The 22,714-nt window shown below is 37.2% G+C and overlaps 12 non-coding genes and 22 pseudogenes across 12 annotated transcripts; all 34 read right to left on the bottom strand.

The window, feature by feature from the left end:
* Nucleotides 1-259: 259 nt before the first annotated feature.
* LOC145650202 (5S ribosomal RNA) lies at nucleotides 260-378 on the bottom strand (annotated as a pseudogene).
* Nucleotides 379-730: 352 nt separating this feature from the next.
* Nucleotides 731-849, bottom strand: LOC145647750 (5S ribosomal RNA). The gene has a single exon (XR_014116378.1). It is a non-coding gene; the product is annotated as a 5S ribosomal RNA (ribosomal RNA).
* Nucleotides 850-1,516: 667 nt separating this feature from the next.
* LOC145650201 (5S ribosomal RNA) lies at nucleotides 1,517-1,635 on the bottom strand (annotated as a pseudogene).
* Nucleotides 1,636-1,987: 352 nt separating this feature from the next.
* Nucleotides 1,988-2,106, bottom strand: LOC145647738 (5S ribosomal RNA). Its single transcript, XR_014116377.1, has one exon. It is a non-coding gene; the product is annotated as a 5S ribosomal RNA (ribosomal RNA).
* A 667-nt stretch (nucleotides 2,107-2,773) lies between these two features.
* Nucleotides 2,774-2,892, bottom strand: LOC145650538 (5S ribosomal RNA; annotated as a pseudogene).
* A 352-nt stretch (nucleotides 2,893-3,244) lies between these two features.
* Nucleotides 3,245-3,363, bottom strand: LOC145647725 (5S ribosomal RNA). Its single transcript, XR_014116376.1, has one exon. It is a non-coding gene; the product is annotated as a 5S ribosomal RNA (ribosomal RNA).
* A 667-nt stretch (nucleotides 3,364-4,030) lies between these two features.
* On the bottom strand, nucleotides 4,031-4,149 carry LOC145650200 (5S ribosomal RNA; annotated as a pseudogene).
* A 352-nt stretch (nucleotides 4,150-4,501) lies between these two features.
* Nucleotides 4,502-4,620, bottom strand: LOC145647713 (5S ribosomal RNA). Its single transcript, XR_014116374.1, has one exon. It is a non-coding gene; the product is annotated as a 5S ribosomal RNA (ribosomal RNA).
* A 667-nt stretch (nucleotides 4,621-5,287) lies between these two features.
* Nucleotides 5,288-5,406, bottom strand: LOC145647344 (5S ribosomal RNA; annotated as a pseudogene).
* A 667-nt stretch (nucleotides 5,407-6,073) lies between these two features.
* Nucleotides 6,074-6,192, bottom strand: LOC145650199 (5S ribosomal RNA; annotated as a pseudogene).
* A 352-nt stretch (nucleotides 6,193-6,544) lies between these two features.
* On the bottom strand, nucleotides 6,545-6,663 carry LOC145649853 (5S ribosomal RNA; annotated as a pseudogene).
* Nucleotides 6,664-7,330: 667 nt separating this feature from the next.
* LOC145650197 (5S ribosomal RNA) lies at nucleotides 7,331-7,449 on the bottom strand (annotated as a pseudogene).
* A 352-nt stretch (nucleotides 7,450-7,801) lies between these two features.
* LOC145647701 (5S ribosomal RNA) lies at nucleotides 7,802-7,920 on the bottom strand. The gene has a single exon (XR_014116373.1). It is a non-coding gene; the product is annotated as a 5S ribosomal RNA (ribosomal RNA).
* Nucleotides 7,921-8,587: 667 nt separating this feature from the next.
* Nucleotides 8,588-8,706, bottom strand: LOC145650196 (5S ribosomal RNA; annotated as a pseudogene).
* A 352-nt stretch (nucleotides 8,707-9,058) lies between these two features.
* LOC145647039 (5S ribosomal RNA) lies at nucleotides 9,059-9,177 on the bottom strand (annotated as a pseudogene).
* Nucleotides 9,178-9,844: 667 nt separating this feature from the next.
* LOC145650195 (5S ribosomal RNA) lies at nucleotides 9,845-9,963 on the bottom strand (annotated as a pseudogene).
* A 352-nt stretch (nucleotides 9,964-10,315) lies between these two features.
* LOC145647038 (5S ribosomal RNA) lies at nucleotides 10,316-10,434 on the bottom strand (annotated as a pseudogene).
* Nucleotides 10,435-11,101: 667 nt separating this feature from the next.
* LOC145650845 (5S ribosomal RNA) lies at nucleotides 11,102-11,220 on the bottom strand (annotated as a pseudogene).
* Nucleotides 11,221-11,572: 352 nt separating this feature from the next.
* LOC145647690 (5S ribosomal RNA) lies at nucleotides 11,573-11,691 on the bottom strand. Its single transcript, XR_014116372.1, has one exon. It is a non-coding gene; the product is annotated as a 5S ribosomal RNA (ribosomal RNA).
* A 667-nt stretch (nucleotides 11,692-12,358) lies between these two features.
* On the bottom strand, nucleotides 12,359-12,477 carry LOC145650720 (5S ribosomal RNA; annotated as a pseudogene).
* A 352-nt stretch (nucleotides 12,478-12,829) lies between these two features.
* Nucleotides 12,830-12,948, bottom strand: LOC145647679 (5S ribosomal RNA). Its single transcript, XR_014116370.1, has one exon. It is a non-coding gene; the product is annotated as a 5S ribosomal RNA (ribosomal RNA).
* A 667-nt stretch (nucleotides 12,949-13,615) lies between these two features.
* On the bottom strand, nucleotides 13,616-13,734 carry LOC145650537 (5S ribosomal RNA; annotated as a pseudogene).
* Nucleotides 13,735-14,086: 352 nt separating this feature from the next.
* On the bottom strand, nucleotides 14,087-14,205 carry LOC145647667 (5S ribosomal RNA). Its single transcript, XR_014116369.1, has one exon. It is a non-coding gene; the product is annotated as a 5S ribosomal RNA (ribosomal RNA).
* A 667-nt stretch (nucleotides 14,206-14,872) lies between these two features.
* LOC145650194 (5S ribosomal RNA) lies at nucleotides 14,873-14,991 on the bottom strand (annotated as a pseudogene).
* Nucleotides 14,992-15,343: 352 nt separating this feature from the next.
* LOC145647654 (5S ribosomal RNA) lies at nucleotides 15,344-15,462 on the bottom strand. Its single transcript, XR_014116367.1, has one exon. It is a non-coding gene; the product is annotated as a 5S ribosomal RNA (ribosomal RNA).
* A 667-nt stretch (nucleotides 15,463-16,129) lies between these two features.
* Nucleotides 16,130-16,248, bottom strand: LOC145650193 (5S ribosomal RNA; annotated as a pseudogene).
* A 352-nt stretch (nucleotides 16,249-16,600) lies between these two features.
* LOC145647643 (5S ribosomal RNA) lies at nucleotides 16,601-16,719 on the bottom strand. The gene has a single exon (XR_014116366.1). It is a non-coding gene; the product is annotated as a 5S ribosomal RNA (ribosomal RNA).
* A 667-nt stretch (nucleotides 16,720-17,386) lies between these two features.
* Nucleotides 17,387-17,505, bottom strand: LOC145649411 (5S ribosomal RNA; annotated as a pseudogene).
* Nucleotides 17,506-18,295: 790 nt separating this feature from the next.
* On the bottom strand, nucleotides 18,296-18,414 carry LOC145647632 (5S ribosomal RNA). The gene has a single exon (XR_014116365.1). It is a non-coding gene; the product is annotated as a 5S ribosomal RNA (ribosomal RNA).
* Nucleotides 18,415-18,860: 446 nt separating this feature from the next.
* Nucleotides 18,861-18,979, bottom strand: LOC145644016 (5S ribosomal RNA; annotated as a pseudogene).
* A 352-nt stretch (nucleotides 18,980-19,331) lies between these two features.
* Nucleotides 19,332-19,450, bottom strand: LOC145647620 (5S ribosomal RNA). The gene has a single exon (XR_014116364.1). It is a non-coding gene; the product is annotated as a 5S ribosomal RNA (ribosomal RNA).
* An 885-nt stretch (nucleotides 19,451-20,335) lies between these two features.
* LOC145644535 (5S ribosomal RNA) lies at nucleotides 20,336-20,454 on the bottom strand (annotated as a pseudogene).
* A 352-nt stretch (nucleotides 20,455-20,806) lies between these two features.
* Nucleotides 20,807-20,925, bottom strand: LOC145649902 (5S ribosomal RNA; annotated as a pseudogene).
* A 1,449-nt stretch (nucleotides 20,926-22,374) lies between these two features.
* LOC145649410 (5S ribosomal RNA) lies at nucleotides 22,375-22,493 on the bottom strand (annotated as a pseudogene).
* Between the last annotated feature and the right edge of the window lie 221 nt (nucleotides 22,494-22,714).

Genomic DNA, 22,714 nt, shown 5'->3' with positions numbered 1-22,714 from the left:
CATGTCATCTTGACAGTAAATTAAAGTGATGCAAGAGAAGCTTACCGCATCTCGTAGTCCAAGGTGCTAAGAGACAGTTTTTTGATGATTTACTGCACTTCACATTCAGGCATGTGAGTTGGAGAGTAAATGAAAGTGATGCAAAAAAAACTTACAGCATCTGCTATTCCCAGGTGCTAACAGATAGTTTTTTTTATTAATCATTGCACTTCACATTTGAGCATGTCAGCGTGAAAGTAAATTAAAGTGATGCAAGAAAAGCTTACAGCACCTGGTATACATAGGTAGGGTCCCACCTCAGTACTATCCAGGCCCAAACTTGCTTAGCTTCCAAGGTCAGATGAGATTGGGCATTCTCAAGCTGGTGTGGCCGTAAGCCTTAAACACTTACTCAAATTGCCTAATCATAGCAAATATGATCAAAGACCAATCTGACAATTTTTTTTATTAATCCCTGCAATTGACATTCTAGAATGTTATCTTGAATGTAAATTAAATGATGCAATAAAAGCTTACAACATCTGGTATACGGAGGCACTAACAGACAGTTTTTTGATGAATCACTGCACTTCACATTCAGGCATGTGAGTTGGAGAGTAAATGAAAGTGATGCAAAAAAAACTTACAGCATCGGCTATTCCCAGGTGCTAACAGATAGTTTTTTTTATTAATCACTGCACTTCACATTTGAGCATCTCAGCTTGAAAGTAAATTAAAGTGATGCAAGAAAAGCTTACAGCACCTGGTATTCCTAGGTAGGGTCCCACCTCAGTACTATCCAGGCCCAAACTTGCTTAGCTTCCAAGGTCAGATGAGATTGGGCGTTCTCAAGCTGGTGTGGCCGTAAGCCTTATACGCTTACTCAAATTGCCTAATCATGGCAAATATGATCAAAGACCAATCAGACAATTTTTTTTATTAATCCCTGCACTTGACATTCTAGAATGTTATCTTGAATGTAATTAAATGATGCAATAAAAGCTTACAATACAGAGCTGGTATACGGAGGCACTAATTATTCACTGCACTTCAAATTTGAACATGATAGCTTGAACATAAATTAAAGGGATGCAATACAATCTTACAGCACCTGCTATTCCCTGGTACTAAAATATTTCTATTTAATCTGTACACTTCACATACAAGCTTGTCAGTTGCAGATTAAAGTAAAGTGATGCAACAAAAACTTACAGCATCTGCTATTCCCAGGTGCTAACAGATAGTTTTTTTAATTATTCACTGCATTTCACATCTTAGCATGTCATCTTGACAGTAAATTAAAGTGATGCAAGAGAAGCTTACCGCATCTCGTAGTCCAAGGTGCTAACAGACAGTTTTTTGATGATTTACTGCACTTCACATTCAGGCATGTGAGTTGGAGAGTAAATGAAAGTGATGCAAAAAAAACTTACAGCATCTGCTATTCCCAGGTGCTAACAGATAGTTTTTTTTATTAATCATTGCACTTCACATTTGAGCATGTCAGCGTGAAAGTAAATTAAAGTGATGCAAGAAAAGCTTACAGCACCTGGTATACATAGGTAGGGTCCCACCTCAGTACTATCCAGGCCCAAACTTGCTTAGCTTCCAAGGTCAGATGAGATTGGGCATTCTCAAGCTGGTGTGGCCGTAAGCCTTAAACACTTACTCAAATTGCCTAATCATAGCAAATATGATCAAAGACCAATCTGACAATTTTTTTTATTAATCCCTGCAATTGACATTCTAGAATGTTATCTTGAATGTAAATTAAATGATGCAATAAAAGCTTACAACATCTGGTATACGAAGGCACTAACAGACAGTTTTTTGATGAATCACTGCACTTCACATTCAGGCATGTGAGTTGGAGAGTAAATGAAAGTGATGCAAAAAAAACTTACAGCATCGGCTATTCCCAGGTGCTAACAGATAGTTTTTTTTATTAATCACTGCACTTCACATTTGAGCATCTCAGCTTGAAAGTAAATTAAAGTGATGCAAGAAAAGCTTACAGCACCTGGTATTCCTAGGTAGGGTCCCACCTCAGTACTATCCAGGCCCAAACTTGCTTAGCTTCCAAGGTCAGATGAGATTGGGCGTTCTCAAGCTGGTGTGGCCGTAAGCCTTATACGCTTACTCAAATTGCCTAATCATGGCAAATATGATCAAAGACCAATCAGACAATTTTTTTTATTAATCCCTGCACTTGACATTCTAGAATGTTATCTTGAATGTAATTAAATGATGCAATAAAAGCTTACAATACGGAGCTGGTATACGGAGGCACTAATTATTCACTGCACTTCAAATTTGAACATGATAGCTTGAACATAAATTAAAGGGATGCAATACAATCTTACAGCACCTGCTATTCCCTGGTACTAAAATATTTCTATTTAATCTGTACACTTCACATACAAGCTTGTCAGTTGCAGATTAAAGTAAAGTGATGCAACAAAAACTTACAGCATCTGCTATTCCCAGGTGCTAACAGATAGTTTTTTTAATTAATCACTGCATTTCACATCCTAGCATGTCATCTTGACAGTAAATTAAAGTGATGCAAGAGAAGCTTACAGCATCTCGTAGTCCAAGGTGCTAACATATAGTTTTTTGATGAATCACTGCACTTCACATTCAGGCATGTGAGTTGGAGAGTAAATGAAAGTGATGCAAAAAAAACTTACAGCATCGGCTATTCCCAGGTGCTAACAGATAGTTTTTTTTATTAATCATTGCACTTCACATTTGAGCATGTCAGCTTGAAAGTAAATTAAAGTGATGCAAGAAAAGCTTACAGCACCTGGTATACATAGGTAGGGTCCCAACTCAGTACTATCCAGGCCCAAACTTGCTTAGCTTCCAAGGTCAGATGAGATTGGGCATTCTCAAGCTGGTGTGGCCGTAAGCCTTAAACACTTACTCAAATTGCCTAATCATAGCAAATATGATCAAAGACCAATCTGACAATTTTTTTTATTAATCCCTGCAATTGACATTCTAGAATGTTATCTTGAATGTAAATTAAATGATGCAATAAAAGCTTACAACATCTGGTATACGGAGGCACTAACAGACAGTTTTTTGATGAATCACTGCACTTCACATTCAGGCATGTGAGTTGGAGAGTAAATGAAAGTGATGCAAAAAAAACTTATAGCATCGGCTATTCCCAGGTGCTAACAGATAGTTTTTTTTATTAATCACTGCACTTCACATTTGAGCATCTCAGCTTGAAAGTAAATTAAAGTGATGCAAGAAAAGCTTACAGCACCTGGTATTCCTAGGTAGGGTCCCACCTCAGTACTATCCAGGCCCAAACTTGCTTAGCTTCCAAGGTCAGATGAGATTGGGCGTTCTCAAGCTGGTGTGGCCGTAAGCCTTATACGCTTACTCAAATTGCCTAATCATGGCAAATATGATCAAAGACCAATCAGACAATTTTTTTTATTAATCCCTGCACTTGACATTCTAGAATGTTATCTTGAATGTAATTAAATGATGCAATAAAAGCTTACAATACAGAGCTGGTATACGGAGGCACTAATTATTCACTGCACTTCAAATTTGAACATGATAGCTTGAACATAAATTAAAGGGATGCAATACAATCTTACAGCACCTGCTATTCCCTGGTACTAAAATATTTCTATTTAATCTGTACACTTCACATACAAGCTTGTCAGTTGCAGATTAAAGTAAAGTGATGCAACAAAAACTTACAGCATCTGCTATTCCCAGGTGCTAACAGATAGTTTTTTTAATTATTCACTGCATTTCACATCTTAGCATGTCATCTTGACAGTAAATTAAAGTGATGCAAGAGAAGCTTACCGCATCTCGTAGTCCAAGGTGCTAAGAGACAGTTTTTTGATGATTTACTGCACTTCACATTCAGGCATGTGAGTTGGAGAGTAAATGAAAGTGATGCAAAAAAAACTTACAGCATCTGCTATTCCCAGGTGCTAACAGATAGTTTTTTTTATTAATCATTGCACTTCACATTTGAGCATGTCAGCGTGAAAGTAAATTAAAGTGATGCAAGAAAAGCTTACAGCACCTGGTATACATAGGTAGGGTCCCACCTCAGTACTATCCAGGCCCAAACTTGCTTAGCTTCCAAGGTCAGATGAGATTGGGCATTCTCAAGCTGGTGTGGCCGTAAGCCTTAAACACTTACTCAAATTGCCTAATCATAGCAAATATGATCAAAGACCAATCTGACAATTTTTTTTATTAATCCCTGCAATTGACATTCTAGAATGTTATCTTGAATGTAAATTAAATGATGCAATAAAAGCTTACAACATCTGGTATACGGAGGCACTAACAGACAGTTTTTTGATGAATCACTGCACTTCACATTCAGGCATGTGAGTTGGAGAGTAAATGAAAGTGATGCAAAAAAAACTTACAGCATCGGCTATTCCCAGGTGCTAACAGATAGTTTTTTTTATTAATCACTGCACTTCACATTTGAGCATCTCAGCTTGAAAGTAAATTAAAGTGATGCAAGAAAAGCTTACAGCACCTGGTATTCCTAGGTAGGGTCCCACCTCAGTACTATCCAGGCCCAAACTTGCTTAGCTTCCAAGGTCAGATGAGATTGGGCGTTCTCAAGCTGGTGTGGCCGTAAGCCTTATACGCTTACTCAAATTGCCTAATCATGGCAAATATGATCAAAGACCAATCAGACAATTTTTTTTATTAATCCCTGCACTTGACATTCTAGAATGTTATCTTGAATGTAATTAAATGATGCAATAAAAGCTTACAATACAGAGCTGGTATACGGAGGCACTAATTATTCACTGCACTTCAAATTTGAACATGATAGCTTGAACATAAATTAAAGGGATGCAATACAATCTTACAGCACCTGCTATTCCCTGGTACTAAAATATTTCTATTTAATCTGTACACTTCACATACAAGCTTGTCAGTTGCAGATTAAAGTAAAGTGATGCAACAAAAACTTACAGCATCTGCTATTCCCAGGTGCTAACAGATAGTTTTTTTAATTATTCACTGCATTTCACATCTTAGCATGTCATCTTGACAGTAAATTAAAGTGATGCAAGAGAAGCTTACCGCATCTCGTAGTCCAAGGTGCTAACAGACAGTTTTTTGATGATTTACTGCACTTCACATTCAGGCATGTGAGTTGGAGAGTAAATGAAAGTGATGCAAAAAAAACTTACAGCGTCGGCTATTCCCAGGTGCTAACAGATAGTTTTTTTTATTAATCACTGCACTTCACATTTGAGCATGTCAGCTTGAAAGTAAATTAAAGTGATGCAAGAAAAGCTTACAGCACCTGGTATTCCTAGGTAGGGTCCCACCTCAGTACTATCCAGGCCCAAACTTGCTTAGCTTCCAAGGTCAGATGAGATTGGGCATTCTCAAGCTGGTGTGGCCGTAAGCCTTATACGCTTACTCAAATTGCCTAATCATAGCAAATATGATCAAAGACCAATCTGACAATTTTTTTTATTAATCCCTGCACTTGACATTCTAGAATGTTATCTTGAATGTAATTAAATGATGCAATAAAAGCTTACAATACGGAGCTGGTATACGGAGGCACTAATTATTCACTGCACTTCAAATTTGAACATGATAGCTTGAACATAAATTAAAGGGATGCAATACAATCTTACAGCACCTGCTATTCCCTGGTACTAAAATATTTCTATTTAATCTGTACACTTCACATACAAGCTTGTCAGTTGTAGATTAAAGTAAAGTGATGCAACAAAAACTTACAGCATCTGCTATTCCCAGGTGCTAACAGATAGTTTTTTTAATTATTCACTGCATTTCACATCTTAGCATGTCATCTTGACAGTAAATTAAAGTGATGCAAGAGAAGCTTACCGCATCTCGTAGTCCAAGGTGCTAACAGACAGTTTTTTGATGATTTACTGCACTTCACATTCAGGCATGTGAGTTGGAGAGTAAATGAAAGTGATGCAAAAAAAACTTACAGCATCTGCTATTCCCAGGTGCTAACAGATAGTTTTTTTTATTAATCATTGCACTTCACATTTGAGCATGTCAGCGTGAAAGTAAATTAAAGTGATGCAAGAAAAGCTTACAGCACCTGGTATACATAGGTAGGGTCCCACCTCAGTACTATCCAGGCCCAAACTTGCTTAGCTTCCAAGGTCAGATGAGATTGGGCATTCTCAAGCTGGTGTGGCCGTAAGCCTTAAACACTTACTCAAATTGCCTAATCATAGCAAATATGATCAAAGACCAATCTGACAATTTTTTTTATTAATCCCTGCAATTGACATTCTAGAATGTTATCTTGAATGTAAATTAAATGATGCAATAAAATCTTACAACATCTGGTATACGGAGGCACTAACAGACAGTTTTTTGATGAATCACTGCACTTCACATTCAGGCATGTGAGTTGGAGAGTAAATGAAAGTGATGCAAAAAAAACTTACAGCATCGGCTATTCCCAGGTGCTAACAGATAGTTTTTTTTATTAATCACTGCACTTCACATTTGAGCATGTCAGCTTGAAAGTAAATTAAAGTGATGCAAGAAAAGCTTACAGCACCTGGTATTCCTAGGTAGGGTCCCACCTCAGTACTATCCAGGCCCAAACTTGCTTAGCTTCCAAGGTCAAATTAGATTGGGCGTTCTCAAGCTGGTGTGGCCATAAGCCTTATACGCTTACTCAAATTGCCTAATCATAGCAAATATGATCAAAGACCAATCTGACAATTTTTTTTATTAATCCCTGCACTTGACATTCTAGAATGTTATCTTGAATGTAATTAAATGATGCAATAAAAGCTTACAATACGGAGCTGGTATACGGAGGCACTAATTATTCACTGCACTTCAAATTTGAACATGGTAGCTTGAACATAAATTAAAGGGATGCAATACAATCTTACAGCACCTGCTATTCCCTGGTACTAAAATATTTCTATTTAATCTGTACACTTCACATACAAGCTTGTCAGTTGTAGATTAAAGTAAAGTGATGCAACAAAAACTTACAGCATCTGCTATTCCCAGTTGCTAACAGATAGTTTTTTTAATTATTCACTGCATTTCACATCTTAGCATGTCATCTTGACAGTAAATTAAAGTGATGCAAGAGAAGCTTACCGCATCTCGTAGTCCAAGGTGCTAACAGACAGTTTTTTGATGATTTACTGCACTTCACATTCAGGCATGTGAGTTGGAGAGTAAATGAAAGTGATGCAAAAAAAACTTACAGCATCTGCTATTCCCAGGTGCTAACAGATAGTTTTTTTTATTAATCATTGCACTTCACATTTGAGCATGTCAGCGTGAAAGTAAATTAAAGTGATGCAAGAAAAGCTTACAGCACCTGGTATACATAGGTAGGGTCCCACCTCAGTACTATCCAGGCCCAAACTTGCTTAGCTTCCAAGGTCAGATGAGATTGGGCATTCTCAAGCTGGTGTGGCCGTAAGCCTTAAACACTTACTCAAATTGCCTAATCATAGCAAATATGATCAAAGACCAATCTGACAATTTTTTTTATTAATCCCTGCAATTGACATTCTAGAATGTTATCTTGAATGTAAATTAAATGATGCAATAAAAGCTTACAACATCTGGTATACGGAGGCACTAACAGACAGTTTTTTGATGAATCACTGCACTTCACATTCAGGCATGTGAGTTGGAGAGTAAATGAAAGTGATGCAAAAAAAACTTATAGCATCGGCTATTCCCAGGTGCTAACAGATAGTTTTTTTTATTAATCACTGCACTTCACATTTGAGCATCTCAGCTTGAAAGTAAATTAAAGTGATGCAAGAAAAGCTTACAGCACCTGGTATTCCTAGGTAGGGTCCCACCTCAGTACTATCCAGGCCCAAACTTGCTTAGCTTCCAAGGTCAGATGAGATTGGGCGTTCTCAAGCTGGTGTGGCCGTAAGCCTTATACGCTTACTCAAATTGCCTAATCATGGCAAATATGATCAAAGACCAATCAGACAATTTTTTTTATTAATCCCTGCACTTGACATTCTAGAATGTTATCTTGAATGTAATTAAATGATGCAATAAAAGCTTACAATACAGAGCTGGTATACGGAGGCACTAATTATTCACTGCACTTCAAATTTGAACATGATAGCTTGAACATAAATTAAAGGGATGCAATACAATCTTACAGCACCTGCTATTCCCTGGTACTAAAATATTTCTATTTAATCTGTACACTTCACATACAAGCTTGTCAGTTGCAGATTAAAGTAAAGTGATGCAACAAAAACTTACAGCATCTGCTATTCCCAGGTGCTAACAGATAGTTTTTTTAATTATTCACTGCATTTCACATCTTAGCATGTCATCTTGACAGTAAATTAAAGTGATGCAAGAGAAGCTTACCGCATCTCGTAGTCCAAGGTGCTAAGAGACAGTTTTTTGATGATTTACTGCACTTCACATTCAGGCATGTGAGTTGGAGAGTAAATGAAAGTGATGCAAAAAAAACTTACAGCATCTGCTATTCCCAGGTGCTAACAGATAGTTTTTTTTATTAATCATTGCACTTCACATTTGAGCATGTCAGCGTGAAAGTAAATTAAAGTGATGCAAGAAAAGCTTACAGCACCTGGTATACATAGGTAGGGTCCCACCTCAGTACTATCCAGGCCCAAACTTGCTTAGCTTCCAAGGTCAGATGAGATTGGGCATTCTCAAGCTGGTGTGGCCGTAAGCCTTAAACACTTACTCAAATTGCCTAATCATAGCAAATATGATCAAAGACCAATCTGACAATTTTTTTTATTAATCCCTGCAATTGACATTCTAGAATGTTATCTTGAATGTAAATTAAATGATGCAATAAAAGCTTACAACATCTGGTATACGGAGGCACTAACAGACAGTTTTTTGATGAATCACTGCACTTCACATTCAGGCATGTGAGTTGGAGAGTAAATGAAAGTGATGCAAAAAAAACTTACAGCATCGGCTATTCCCAGGTGCTAACAGATAGTTTTTTTTATTAATCACTGCACTTCACATTTGAGCATCTCAGCTTGAAAGTAAATTAAAGTGATGCAAGAAAAGCTTACAGCACCTGGTATTCCTAGGTAGGGTCCCACCTCAGTACTATCCAGGCCCAAACTTGCTTAGCTTCCAAGGTCAGATGAGATTGGGCGTGCTCAAGCTGGTGTGGCCGTAAGCCTTATACGCTTACTCAAATTGCCTAATCATGGCAAATATGATCAAAGACCAATCAGACAATTTTTTTTATTAATCCCTGCACTTGACATTCTAGAATGTTATCTTGAATGTAATTAAATGATGCAATAAAAGCTTACAATACAGAGCTGGTATACGGAGGCACTAATTATTCACTGCACTTCAAATTTGAACATGATAGCTTGAACATAAATTAAAGGGATGCAATACAATCTTACAGCACCTGCTATTCCCTGGTACTAAAATATTTCTATTTAATCTGTACACTTCACATACAAGCTTGTCAGTTGCAGATTAAAGTAAAGTGATGCAACAAAAACTTACAGCATCTGCTATTCCCAGGTGCTAACAGATAGTTTTTTTAATTATTCACTGCATTTCACATCTTAGCATGTCATCTTGACAGTAAATTAAAGTGATGCAAGAGAAGCTTACCGCATCTCGTAGTCCAAGGTGCTAAGAGACAGTTTTTTGATGATTTACTGCACTTCACATTCAGGCATGTGAGTTGGAGAGTAAATGAAAGTGATGCAAAAAAAACTTACAGCATCTGCTATTCCCAGGTGCTAACAGATAGTTTTTTTTATTAATCATTGCACTTCACATTTGAGCATGTCAGCGTGAAAGTAAATTAAAGTGATGCAAGAAAAGCTTACAGCACCTGGTATACATAGGTAGGGTCCCACCTCAGTACTATCCAGGCCCAAACTTGCTTAGCTTCCAAGGTCAGATGAGATTGGGCATTCTCAAGCTGGTGTGGCCGTAAGCCTTAAACACTTACTCAAATTGCCTAATCATAGCAAATATGATCAAAGACCAATCTGACAATTTTTTTTATTAATCCCTGCAATTGACATTCTAGAATGTTATCTTGAATGTAAATTAAATGATGCAATAAAAGCTTACAACATCTGGTATACGGAGGCACTAACAGACAGTTTTTTGATGAATCACTGCACTTCACATTCAGGCATGTGAGTTGGAGAGTAAATGAAAGTGATGCAAAAAAAACTTACAGCATCGGCTATTCCCAGGTGCTAACAGATAGTTTTTTTTATTAATCACTGCACTTCACATTTGAGCATCTCAGCTTGAAAGTAAATTAAAGTGATGCAAGAAAAGCTTACAGCACCTGGTATTCCTAGGTAGGGTCCCACCTCAGTACTATCCAGGCCCAAACTTGCTTAGCTTCCAAGGTCAGATGAGATTGGGCGTGCTCAAGCTGGTGTGGCCGTAAGCCTTATACGCTTACTCAAATTGCCTAATCATGGCAAATATGATCAAAGACCAATCAGACAATTTTTTTTATTAATCCCTGCACTTGACATTCTAGAATGTTATCTTGAATGTAATTAAATGATGCAATAAAAGCTTACAATACAGAGCTGGTATACGGAGGCACTAATTATTCACTGCACTTCAAATTTGAACATGATAGCTTGAACATAAATTAAAGGGATGCAATACAATCTTACAGCACCTGCTATTCCCTGGTACTAAAATATTTCTATTTAATCTGTACACTTCACATACAAGCTTGTCAGTTGCAGATTAAAGTAAAGTGATGCAACAAAAACTTACAGCATCTGCTATTCCCAGGTGCTAACAGATAGTTTTTTTAATTATTCACTGCATTTCACATCTTAGCATGTCATCTTGACAGTAAATTAAAGTGATGCAAGAGAAGCTTACCGCATCTCGTAGTCCAAGGTGCTAAGAGACAGTTTTTTGATGATTTACTGCACTTCACATTCAGGCATGTGAGTTGGAGAGTAAATGAAAGTGATGCAAAAAAAACTTACAGCATCTGCTATTCCCAGGTGCTAACAGATAGTTTTTTTTATTAATCATTGCACTTCACATTTGAGCATGTCAGCGTGAAAGTAAATTAAAGTGATGCAAGAAAAGCTTACAGCACCTGGTATACATAGGTAGGGTCCAACCTCAGTACTATCCAGGCCCAAACTTGCTTAGCTTCCAAGGTCAGATGAGATTGGGCATTCTCAAGCTGGTGTGGCCGTAAGCCTTAAACACTTACTCAAATTGCCTAATCATAGCAAATATGATCAAAGACCAATCTGACAATTTTTTTTATTAATCCCTGCAATTGACATTCTAGAATGTTATCTTGAATGTAAATTAAATGATGCAATAAAAGCTTACAACATCTGGTATACGGAGGCACTAACAGACAGTTTTTTGATGAATCACTGCACTTCACATTCAGGCATGTGAGTTGGAGAGTAAATGAAAGTGATGCAAAAAAAACTTACAGCATCGGCTATTCCCAGGTGCTAACAGATAGTTTTTTTTATTAATCACTGCACTTCACATTTGAGCATCTCAGCTTGAAAGTAAATTAAAGTGATGCAAGAAAAGCTTACAGCACCTGGTATTCCTAGGTAGGGTCCCACCTCAGTACTATCCAGGCCCAAACTTGCTTAGCTTCCAAGGTCAGATGAGATTGGGCGTTCTCAAGCTGGTGTGGCCGTAAGCCTTATACGCTTACTCAAATTGCCTAATCATGGCAAATATGATCAAAGACCAATCAGACAATTTTTTTTATTAATCCCTGCACTTGACATTCTAGAATGTTATCTTGAATGTAATTAAATGATGCAATAAAAGCTTACAATACAGAGCTGGTATACGGAGGCACTAATTATTCACTGCACTTCAAATTTGAACATGATAGCTTGAACATAAATTAAAGGGATGCAATACAATCTTACAGCACCTGCTATTCCCTGGTACTAAAATATTTCTATTTAATCTGTACACTTCACATACAAGCTTGTCAGTTGCAGATTAAAGTAAAGTGATGCAACAAAAACTTACAGCATCTGCTATTCCCAGGTGCTAACAGATAGTTTTTTTAATTATTCACTGCATTTCACATCTTAGCATGTCATCTTGACAGTAAATTAAAGTGATGCAAGAGAAGCTTACCGCATCTCGTAGTCCAAGGTGCTAACAGACAGTTTTTTGATGATTTACTGCACTTCACATTCAGGCATGTGAGTTGGAGAGTAAATGAAAGTGATGCAAAAAAAACTTACAGCATCTGCTATTCCCAGGTGCTAACAGATAGTTTTTTTTATTAATCATTGCACTTCACATTTGAGCATGTCAGCGTGAAAGTAAATTAAAGTGATGCAAGAAAAGCTTACAGCACCTGGTATACATAGGTAGGGTCCCACCTCAGTACTATCCAGGCCCAAACTTGCTTAGCTTCCAAGGTCAGATGAGATTGGGCATTCTCAAGCTGGTGTGGCCGCAAGCCTTAAACACTTACTCAAATTGCCTAATCATAGCAAATATGATCAAAGACCAATCTGACAATTTTTTTTATTAATCCCTGCAATTGACATTCTAGAATGTTATCTTGAATGTAAATTAAATGATGCAATAAAAGCTTACAACATCTGGTATACGAAGGCACTAACAGACAGTTTTTTGATGAATCACTGCACTTCACATTCAGGCATGTGAGTTGGAGAGTAAATGAAAGTGATGCAAAAAAAACTTACAGCATCGGCTATTCCCAGGTGCTAACAGATAGTTTTTTTTATTAATCACTGCACTTCACATTTGAGCATCTCAGCTTGAAAGTAAATTAAAGTGATGCAAGAAAAGCTTACAGCACCTGGTATTCCTAGGTAGGGTCCCACCTCAGTACTATCCAGGCCCAAACTTGCTTAGCTTCCAAGGTCAGATGAGATTGGGCGTTCTCAAGCTGGTGTGGCCGTAAGCCTTATACGCTTACTCAAATTGCCTAATCATGGCAAATATGATCAAAGACCAATCAGACAATTTTTTTTATTAATCCCTGCACTTGACATTCTAGAATGTTATCTTGAATGTAATTAAATGATGCAATAAAAGCTTACAATACGGAGCTGGTATACGGAGGCACTAATTATTCACTGCACTTCAAATTTGAACATGATAGCTTGAACATAAATTAAAGGGATGCAATACAATCTTACAGCACCTGCTATTCCCTGGTACTAAAATATTTCTATTTAATCTGTACACTTCACATACAAGCTTGTCAGTTGCAGATTAAAGTAAAGTGATGCAACAAAAACTTACAGCATCTGCTATTCCCAGGTGCTAACAGATAGTTTTTTTAATTAATCACTGCATTTCACATCCTAGCATGTCATCTTGACAGTAAATTAAAGTGATGCAAGAGAAGCTTACAGCATCTCGTAGTCCAAGGTGCTAACATATAGTTTTTTGATGAATCACTGCACTTCACATTCAGGCATGTGAGTTGGAGAGTAAATGAAAGTGATGCAAAAAAAACTTACAGCATCGGCTATTCCCAGGTGCTAACAGATAGTTTTTTTTATTAATCATTGCACTTCACATTTGAGCATGTCAGCTTGAAAGTAAATTAAAGTGATGCAAGAAAAGCTTACAGCACCTGGTATACATAGGTAGGGTCCCAACTCAGTACTATCCAGGCCCAAACTTGCTTAGCTTCCAAGGTCAGATGAGATTGGGCATTCTCAAGCTGGTGTGGCCGTAAGCCTTAAACACTTACTCAAATTGCCTAATCATAGCAAATATGATCAAAGACCAATCTGACAATTTTTTTTATTAATCCCTGCAATTGACATTCTAGAATGTTATCTTGAATGTAAATTAAATGATGCAATAAAAGCTTACAACATCTGGTATACGGAGGCACTAACAGACAGTTTTTTGATGAATCACTGCACTTCACATTCAGGCATGTGAGTTGGAGAGTAAATGAAAGTGATGCAAAAAAAACTTATAGCATCGGCTATTCCCAGGTGCTAACAGATAGTTTTTTTTATTAATCACTGCACTTCACATTTGAGCATCTCAGCTTGAAAGTAAATTAAAGTGATGCAAGAAAAGCTTACAGCACCTGGTATTCCTAGGTAGGGTCCCACCTCAGTACTATCCAGGCCCAAACTTGCTTAGCTTCCAAGGTCAGATGAGATTGGGCGTTCTCAAGCTGGTGTGGCCGTAAGCCTTATACGCTTACTCAAATTGCCTAATCATGGCAAATATGATCAAAGACCAATCAGACAATTTTTTTTATTAATCCCTGCACTTGACATTCTAGAATGTTATCTTGAATGTAATTAAATGATGCAATAAAAGCTTACAATACAGAGCTGGTATACGGAGGCACTAATTATTCACTGCACTTCAAATTTGAACATGATAGCTTGAACATAAATTAAAGGGATGCAATACAATCTTACAGCACCTGCTATTCCCTGGTACTAAAATATTTCTATTTAATCTGTACACTTCACATACAAGCTTGTCAGTTGCAGATTAAAGTAAAGTGATGCAACAAAAACTTACAGCATCTGCTATTCCCAGGTGCTAACAGATAGTTTTTTTAATTATTCACTGCATTTCACATCTTAGCATGTCATCTTGACAGTAAATTAAAGTGATGCAAGAGAAGCTTACCGCATCTCGTAGTCCAAGGTGCTAAGAGACAGTTTTTTGATGATTTACTGCACTTCACATTCAGGCATGTGAGTTGGAGAGTAAATGAAAGTGATGCAAAAAAAACTTACAGCATCTGCTATTCCCAGGTGCTAACAGATAGTTTTTTTTATTAATCATTGCACTTCACATTTGAGCATGTCAGCGTGAAAGTAAATTAAAGTGATGCAAGAAAAGCTTACAGCACCTGGTATACATAGGTAGGGTCCCACCTCAGTACTATCCAGGCCCAAACTTGCTTAGCTTCCAAGGTCAGATGAGATTGGGCATTCTCAAGCTGGTGTGGCCGTAAGCCTTAAACTCTTACTCAAATTGCCTAATCATAGCAAATATGATCAAAGACCAATCTGACAATTTTTTTTATTAATCCCTGCAATTGACATTCTAGAATGTTATCTTGAATGTAAATTAAATGATGCAATAAAAGCTTACAACATCTGGTATACGGAGGCACTAACAGACAGTTTTTTGATGAATCACTGCACTTCACATTCAGGCATGTGAGTTGGAGAGTAAATGAAAGTGATGCAAAAAAAACTTACAGCATCGGCTATTCCCAGGTGCTAACAGATAGTTTTTTTTATTAATCACTGCACTTCACATTTGAGCATCTCAGCTTGAAAGTAAATTAAAGTGATGCAAGAAAAGCTTACAGCACCTGGTATTCCTAGGTAGGGTCCCACCTCAGTACTATCCAGGCCCAAACTTGCTTAGCTTCCAAGGTCAGATGAGATTGGGCGTTCTCAAGCTGGTGTGGCCGTAAGCCTTATACGCTTACTCAAATTGCCTAATCATGGCAAATATGATCAAAGACCAATCAGACAATTTTTTTTATTAATCCCTGCACTTGACATTCTAGAATGTTATCTTGAATGTAATTAAATGATGCAATAAAAGCTTACAATACAGAGCTGGTATACGGAGGCACTAATTATTCACTGCACTTCAAATTTGAACATGATAGCTTGAACATAAATTAAAGGGATGCAATACAATCTTACAGCACCTGCTATTCCCTGGTACTAAAATATTTCTATTTAATCTGTACACTTCACATACAAGCTTGTCAGTTGCAGATTAAAGTAAAGTGATGCAACAAAAACTTACAGCATCTGCTATTCCCAGGTGCTAACAGATAGTTTTTTTAATTATTCACTGCATTTCACATCTTAGCATGTCATCTTGACAGTAAATTAAAGTGATGCAAGAGAAGCTTACCGCATCTCGTAGTCCAAGGTGCTAACAGACAGTTTTTTGATGATTTACTGCACTTCACATTCAGGCATGTGAGTTGGAGAGTAAATGAAAGTGATGCAAAAAAAACTTACAGCATCTGCTATTCCCAGGTGCTAACAGATAGTTTTTTTTATTAATCATTGCACTTCACATTTGAGCATGTCAGCGTGAAAGTAAATTAAAGTGATGCAAGAAAAGCTTACAGCACCTGGTATACATAGGTAGGGTCCCACCTCAGTACTATCCAGGCCCAAACTTGCTTAGCTTCCAAGGTCAGATGAGATTGGGCATTCTCAAGCTGGTGTGGCCGTAAGCCTTAAACACTTACTCAAATTGCCTAATCATAGCAAATATGATCAAAGACCAATCTGACAATTTTTTTTATTAATCCCTGCAATTGACATTCTAGAATGTTATCTTGAATGTAAATTAAATGATGCAATAAAAGCTTACAACATCTGGTATACGAAGGCACTAACAGACAGTTTTTTGATGAATCACTGCACTTCACATTCAGGCATGTGAGTTGGAGAGTAAATGAAAGTGATGCAAAAAAAACTTACAGCATCGGCTATTCCCAGGTGCTAACAGATAGTTTTTTTTATTAATCACTGCACTTCACATTTGAGCATCTCAGCTTGAAAGTAAATTAAAGTGATGCAAGAAAAGCTTACAGCACCTGGTATTCCTAGGTAGGGTCCCACCTCAGTACTATCCAGGCCCAAACTTGCTTAGCTTCCAAGGTCAGATGAGATTGGGCGTTCTCAAGCTGGTGTGGCCGTAAGCCTTATACGCTTACTCAAATTGCCTAATCATGGCAAATATGATCAAAGACCAATCAGACAATTTTTTTTATTAATCCCTGCACTTGACATTCTAGAATGTTATCTTGAATGTAATTAAATGATGCAATAAAAGCTTACAATACGGAGCTGGTATACGGAGGCACTAATTATTCACTGCACTTCAAATTTGAACATGATAGCTTGAACATAAATTAAAGGGATGCAATACAATCTTACAGCACCTGCTATTCCCTGGTACTAAAATATTTCTATTTAATCTGTACACTTCACATACAAGCTTGTCAGTTGCAGATTAAAGTAAAGTGATGCAACAAAAACTTACAGCATCTGCTATTCCCAGGTGCTAACAGATAGTTTTTTTAATTAATCACTGCATTTCACATCCTAGCATGTCATCTTGACAGTAAATTAAAGTGATGCAAGAGAAGCTTACAGCATCTCGTAGTCCAAGGTGCTAACATATAGTTTTTTGATGAATCACTGCACTTCACATTCAGGCATGTGAGTTGGAGAGTAAATGAAAGTGATGCAAAAAAAACTTACAGCATCGGCTATTCCCAGGTGCTAACAGATAGTTTTTTTTATTAATCATTGCACTTCACATTTGAGCATGTCAGCTTGAAAGTAAATTAAAGTGATGCAAGAAAAGCTTACAGCACCTGGTATACATAGGTAGGGTCCCACCTCAGTACTATCCAGGCCCAAACTTGCTTAGCTTCCAAGGTCAGATGAGATTGGGCATTCTCAAGCTGGTATGGCCGTAAGCCTTAAATACTTACTCAAATTGCCTAATCATAGCAAATATGATCAAAGACCAATCTGACAATTTTTTTTATTAATCCCTGCAATTGACATTCTAGAATGTTATCTTGAATGTAAATTAAATGATGCAATAAAAGCTTACAACATCTGGAATACGGAGGCACTAACAGACAGTTTTTTGATGAATCACTGCACTTCACATTCAGGCATGTGAGTTGGAGAGTAAATGAAAGTGATGCAAAAAAAAGTACAGCATCTGCTATTCCCAGGTGCTAACAGATAGTTTGAATTAATTATTCACTGCACTTCAAATTTGAACATGATAGCTTGAACATAAATTAAAGGGATGCAATACAATCTTACAGCACCTGCTATTCCCTGGTACTAAAATATTTCTATTTAATCTGTACACTTCACATACAAGCTTGTCAGTTGCAGATTAAAGTAAAGTGATGCAACAAAAACTTACAGCATCTGCTATTCCCAGGTGCTAACAGATAGTTTTTTTAATTAATCACTGCATTTCACATCCTAGCATGTCATCTTGACAGTAAATTAAAGTGATGCAAGAGAAGCTTACAGCATCTCGTAGTCAAAGGTGCTAACATATAGTTTTTTGATGAATCACTGCACTTCACATTCAGGCATGTGAGTTGGAGAGTAAATGAAAGTGATGCAAAAAAAACTTACAGCATCGGCTATTCCCAGGTGCTAACAGATAGTTTTTTTTATTAATCACTGCACTTCACATTTGAGCATGTCAGCTTGAAAGTAAATTAAAGTGATGCAAGAAAAGCTTACAGCACCTGGTATTCCTAGGTAGGGTCCCACCTCAGTACTATCCAGGCCCAAACTTGCTTAGCTTCCAAGGTCAGATGAGATTGGGCGTTCTCAAGCTGGTGTGGCCGTAAGCCTTATGCGCTTACTCAAACTGCCTAATCATAGCAAATATGATCAAAGACCAATCTGACAATTTTTTTTATTAATCCCTGCACTTGACATTCTAGAATGTTATCTTGAATGTAATTAAATGATGCAATAAAAGCTTACAATACGGAGCTGGTATACGGAGGCACTAATTATTCACTGCACTTCAAATTTGAACATGATAGCTTGAACATAAATTAAAGGGATGCAATACAATCTTACAGCACCTGCTATTCCCTGGTACTAAAATATTTCTATTTAATCTGTACACTTCACATACAAGCTTGTCAGTTGCAGATTAAAGTAAAGTGATGCAACAAAAACTTACAGCATCTGCTATTCCCAGGTGCTAACAGATAGTTTTTTTTATTAATCATTGCACTTCACATTTGAGCATGTCAGCGTGAAAGTAAATTAAAGTGATGCAAGAAAAGCTTACAGCACCTGGTATACATAGGTAGGGTCCCACCTCAGTACTATCCAGGCCCAAACTTGCTTAGCTTCTAAGGTCAGATGAGATTGGGCATTCTCAAGCTGGTGTGGCCGTAAGCCTTAAACACTTACTCAAATTGCCTAATCATAGCAAATATGATCAAAGACCAATCTGACAATTTTTTTTATTAATCCCTGCAATTGACATTCTAGAATGTTATCTTGAATGTAAATTAAATGATGCAATAAAAGCTTACAACATCTGGTATACGGAGGCACTAACAGACAGTTTTTTGATGAATCACTGCACTTCACATTCAGGCATGTGAGTTGGAGAGTAAATGAAAGTGATGCAAAAAAAACTTACAGCATCGGCTATTCCCAGGTGCTAACAGATAGTTTTTTTTATTAATCACTGCACTTCACATTTGAGCATGTCAGCTTGAAAGTAAATTAAAGTGATGCAAGAAAAGCTTACAGCACCTGGTATTCCTAGGTAGGGTCCCACCTCAGTACTATCCAGGCCCAAACTTGCTTAGCTTCCAAGGTCAGATGAGATTGGGCGTTCTCAAGCTGGTGTGGCCGTAAGCCTTATACGCTTACTCAAATTGCCTAATCATAGCAAATATGATCAAAGACCAATCTGACAATTTTTTTTATTAATCCCTGCACTTGACATTCTAGAATGTTATCTTGAATGTAATTAAATGATGCAATAAAAGCTTACAATACGGAGTTGGTATACGGAGGCACTAATTATTCACTGCACTTCAAATTTGAACATGATAGCTTGAACATAATTTAAAGGGATGCGATACAATCTTACAGCACCTGCTATTCCCTGGTACTAATATATTTCTATTTAATCTGTACACTTCACATACAAGCTTGTCAGTTGCAGATTAAAGTAAAGTGATGCAACAAAAACTTACAGCATCTGCTATTCCCAGGTGCTAACAGATAGTTTTTTTAATTAATCACTGCATTTCACATCCTAGCATGTCATCTTGACAGTAAATTAAAGTGATGCAAGAGAAGCTTACAGCATCTCGTAGTCCAAGGTGCTAACATATAGTTTTTTGATGAATCACTGCACTTCACATTCAGGCATGTGAGTTGGAGAGTAAATGAAAGTGATGCAAAAAAAACTTACAGCATCTGCTATTCCCAGGTGCTAACAGATAGTTTGAGTTAATTATTCACTGCACTTCAAATTTGAACATGATAGCTTGAACATAAATTAAAGGGATGCAATACAATCTTACAGCACCTGCTATTCCCTGGTACTAAAATATTTCTATTTAATCTGTACACTTCACATACAAGCTTGTCAGTTGCAGATTAAAGTAAAGTGATGCAACAAAAACTTACAGCATCTGCTATTCCCAGGTGCTAACAGATAGTTTTTTTTATTAATCATTGCACTTCACATTTGAGCATGTCAGCGTGAAAGTAAATTAAAGTGATGCAAGAAAAGCTTACAGCACCTGGTATACATAGGTAGGGTCCCACCTCAGTACTATCCAGGCCCAAACTTGCTTAGCTTCTAAGGTCAGATGAGATTGGGCATTCTCAAGATGGTGTGGCCGTAAGCCTTAAACACTTACTCAAATTGCCTAATCATAGCAAATATGATCAAAGACCAATCTGACAATTTTTTTTATTAATCCCTGCAATTGACATTCTAGAATGTTATCTTGAATGTAAATTAAATGATGCAATAAAAGCTTACAACATCTGGTATACGGAGGCACTAACAGACAGTTTTTTGATGAATCACTGCACTTCACATTCAGGCATGTGAGTTGGAGAGTAAATGAAAGTGATGCAAAAAAAACTTACAGCATCTGCTATTCCCAGGTGCTAACAGATAGTTTTTTTTATTAATCATTGCACTTCACATTTGAGCATGTCAGCTTGAAAGTAAATTAAAGTGATGCAAGAAAAGCTTACAGCACCTGGTATACATAGGTAGGGTCCCACCTCAGTACTATCCAGGCCCAAACTTGCTTAGCTTCCAAGGTCAGATGAGATTGGGCATTCTCAAGCTGGTATGGCCATAAGCCTTAAACACTTACTCAAATTGCCTAATCATAGCAAATATGATCAAAGACCAATCTGACAATTTTTTTTATTAATCCCTGCAATTGACATTCTAGAATGTTATCTTGAATGTAAATTAAATGATGCAATAAAAGCTTACAACATCTGGTATACGGAGGCACTAACAGACAGTTTTTTGATGAATCACTGCACTTCACATTCAGGCATGTGAGTTGGAGAGTAAATGAAAGTGATGCAAAAAAAACTTACAGCATCGGCTATTCCCAGGTGCTAACAGATAGTTTTTTTTATTAATCACTGCATTTCACATCCTAGCATGTCATCTTGACAGTAAATTAAAGTGATGCAAGAGAAGCTTACAGCATCTCGTAGTCCAAGGTGCTAACATATAGTTTTTTGATGAATCACTGCACTTCACATTCAGGCATGTGAGTTGGAGAGTAAATGAAAGTGATGCAAAAAAAACTTACAGCATCTGCTATTCCCAGGTGCTAACAGATAGTTTGAGTTAATTATTCACTGCACTTCAAATTTGAACATGATAGCTTGAACATAAATTAAAGGGATGCAATACAATCTTACAGCACCTGCTATTCCCTGGTACTAAAATATTTCTATTTAATCTGTACACTTCACATACAAGCTTGTCAGTTGCAGATTAAAGTAAAGTGATGCAACAAAAACTTACAGCATCTGCTATTCCCAGATGCTAACAGATAGTTTTTTTAATTAATCACTGCATTTCACATCCTAGCATGTCATCTTGACAGTAAATTAAAGTGATTCAAGAGAAGCTTACAGCATCTCGTAGTCCAAGGTGCTAACAGATAGTTTTTGATGAATCACTGCACTTCACATTCAGGCATGTGAGTTGGAGAGTAAATGAAAGTGATGCAAAAAAAACTTACAGCATCTGCTATTCCCAGGTGCTAACAGATAGTTTGAGTTAATTATTCACTGCACTTCAAATTTGAACATGATAGCTTGAACATAAATTAAAGGGATGCAATACAATATTACAGCACCTGCTATTCCCTGGTACTAAAATATTTCTATTTAATCTGTACACTTCACATACAAGCTTGTCAGTTGCAGATTAAAGTAAAGTGATGCAACAAAAACTTACAGCATCTGCTATTCCCAGGTGCTAACAGATAGTTTTTTTAATTAATCACTGCATTTCACATCCTAGCATGTCATCCTGACAGTAAATTAAAGTGATTCAAGAGAAGCTTACAGCATCTCGTAGTCCAAGGTGCTAACAGATAGTTTTTGATGAATCACTGCACTTCACATTCAGGCATGTGAGTTGGAGAGTAAATGAAAGTGATGCAAAAAAAACTTACAGCATCGGCTATTCCCAGGTGCTAACAGATAGTTTTTTTTATTAATCATTGCACTTCACATTTGAGCATGTCAGCTTGAAAGTAAATTAAAGTGATGCAAGAAAAGCTTACAGCACCTGGTATACATAGGTAGGGTCCCACCTCAGTACTATCCAGGCCCAAACTTGCTTAGCTTCCAAGGTCAGATGAGATTGGGCATTCTCAAGCTGGTATGGCCGTAAGCCTTAAACACTTACTCAAATTGCCTAATCATAGCAAATATGATCAAAGACCAATCTGACAATTTTTTTTATTAATCCCTGCAATTGACATTCTAGAATGTTATCTTGAATGTAAATTAAATGATGCAATAAAAGCTTACAACATCTGGAATACGGAGGCACTAACAGACAGTTTTTTGATGAATCACTGCACTTCACATTCAGGCATGTGAGTTGGAGAGTA

The sequence above is a fragment of the Electrophorus electricus genome, chromosome 13 (genome assembly GCF_041902795.1).
Source record: "Electrophorus electricus isolate QZ-2024a chromosome 13, ASM4190279v1, whole genome shotgun sequence".
In the NCBI taxonomy this organism is placed as follows: Eukaryota; Metazoa; Chordata; class Actinopteri; order Gymnotiformes; family Gymnotidae; genus Electrophorus; species Electrophorus electricus.
The sequence above is the reverse complement of the archived record's forward strand: the minus strand, read 5'-3'. Positions and strand labels throughout refer to the sequence as shown.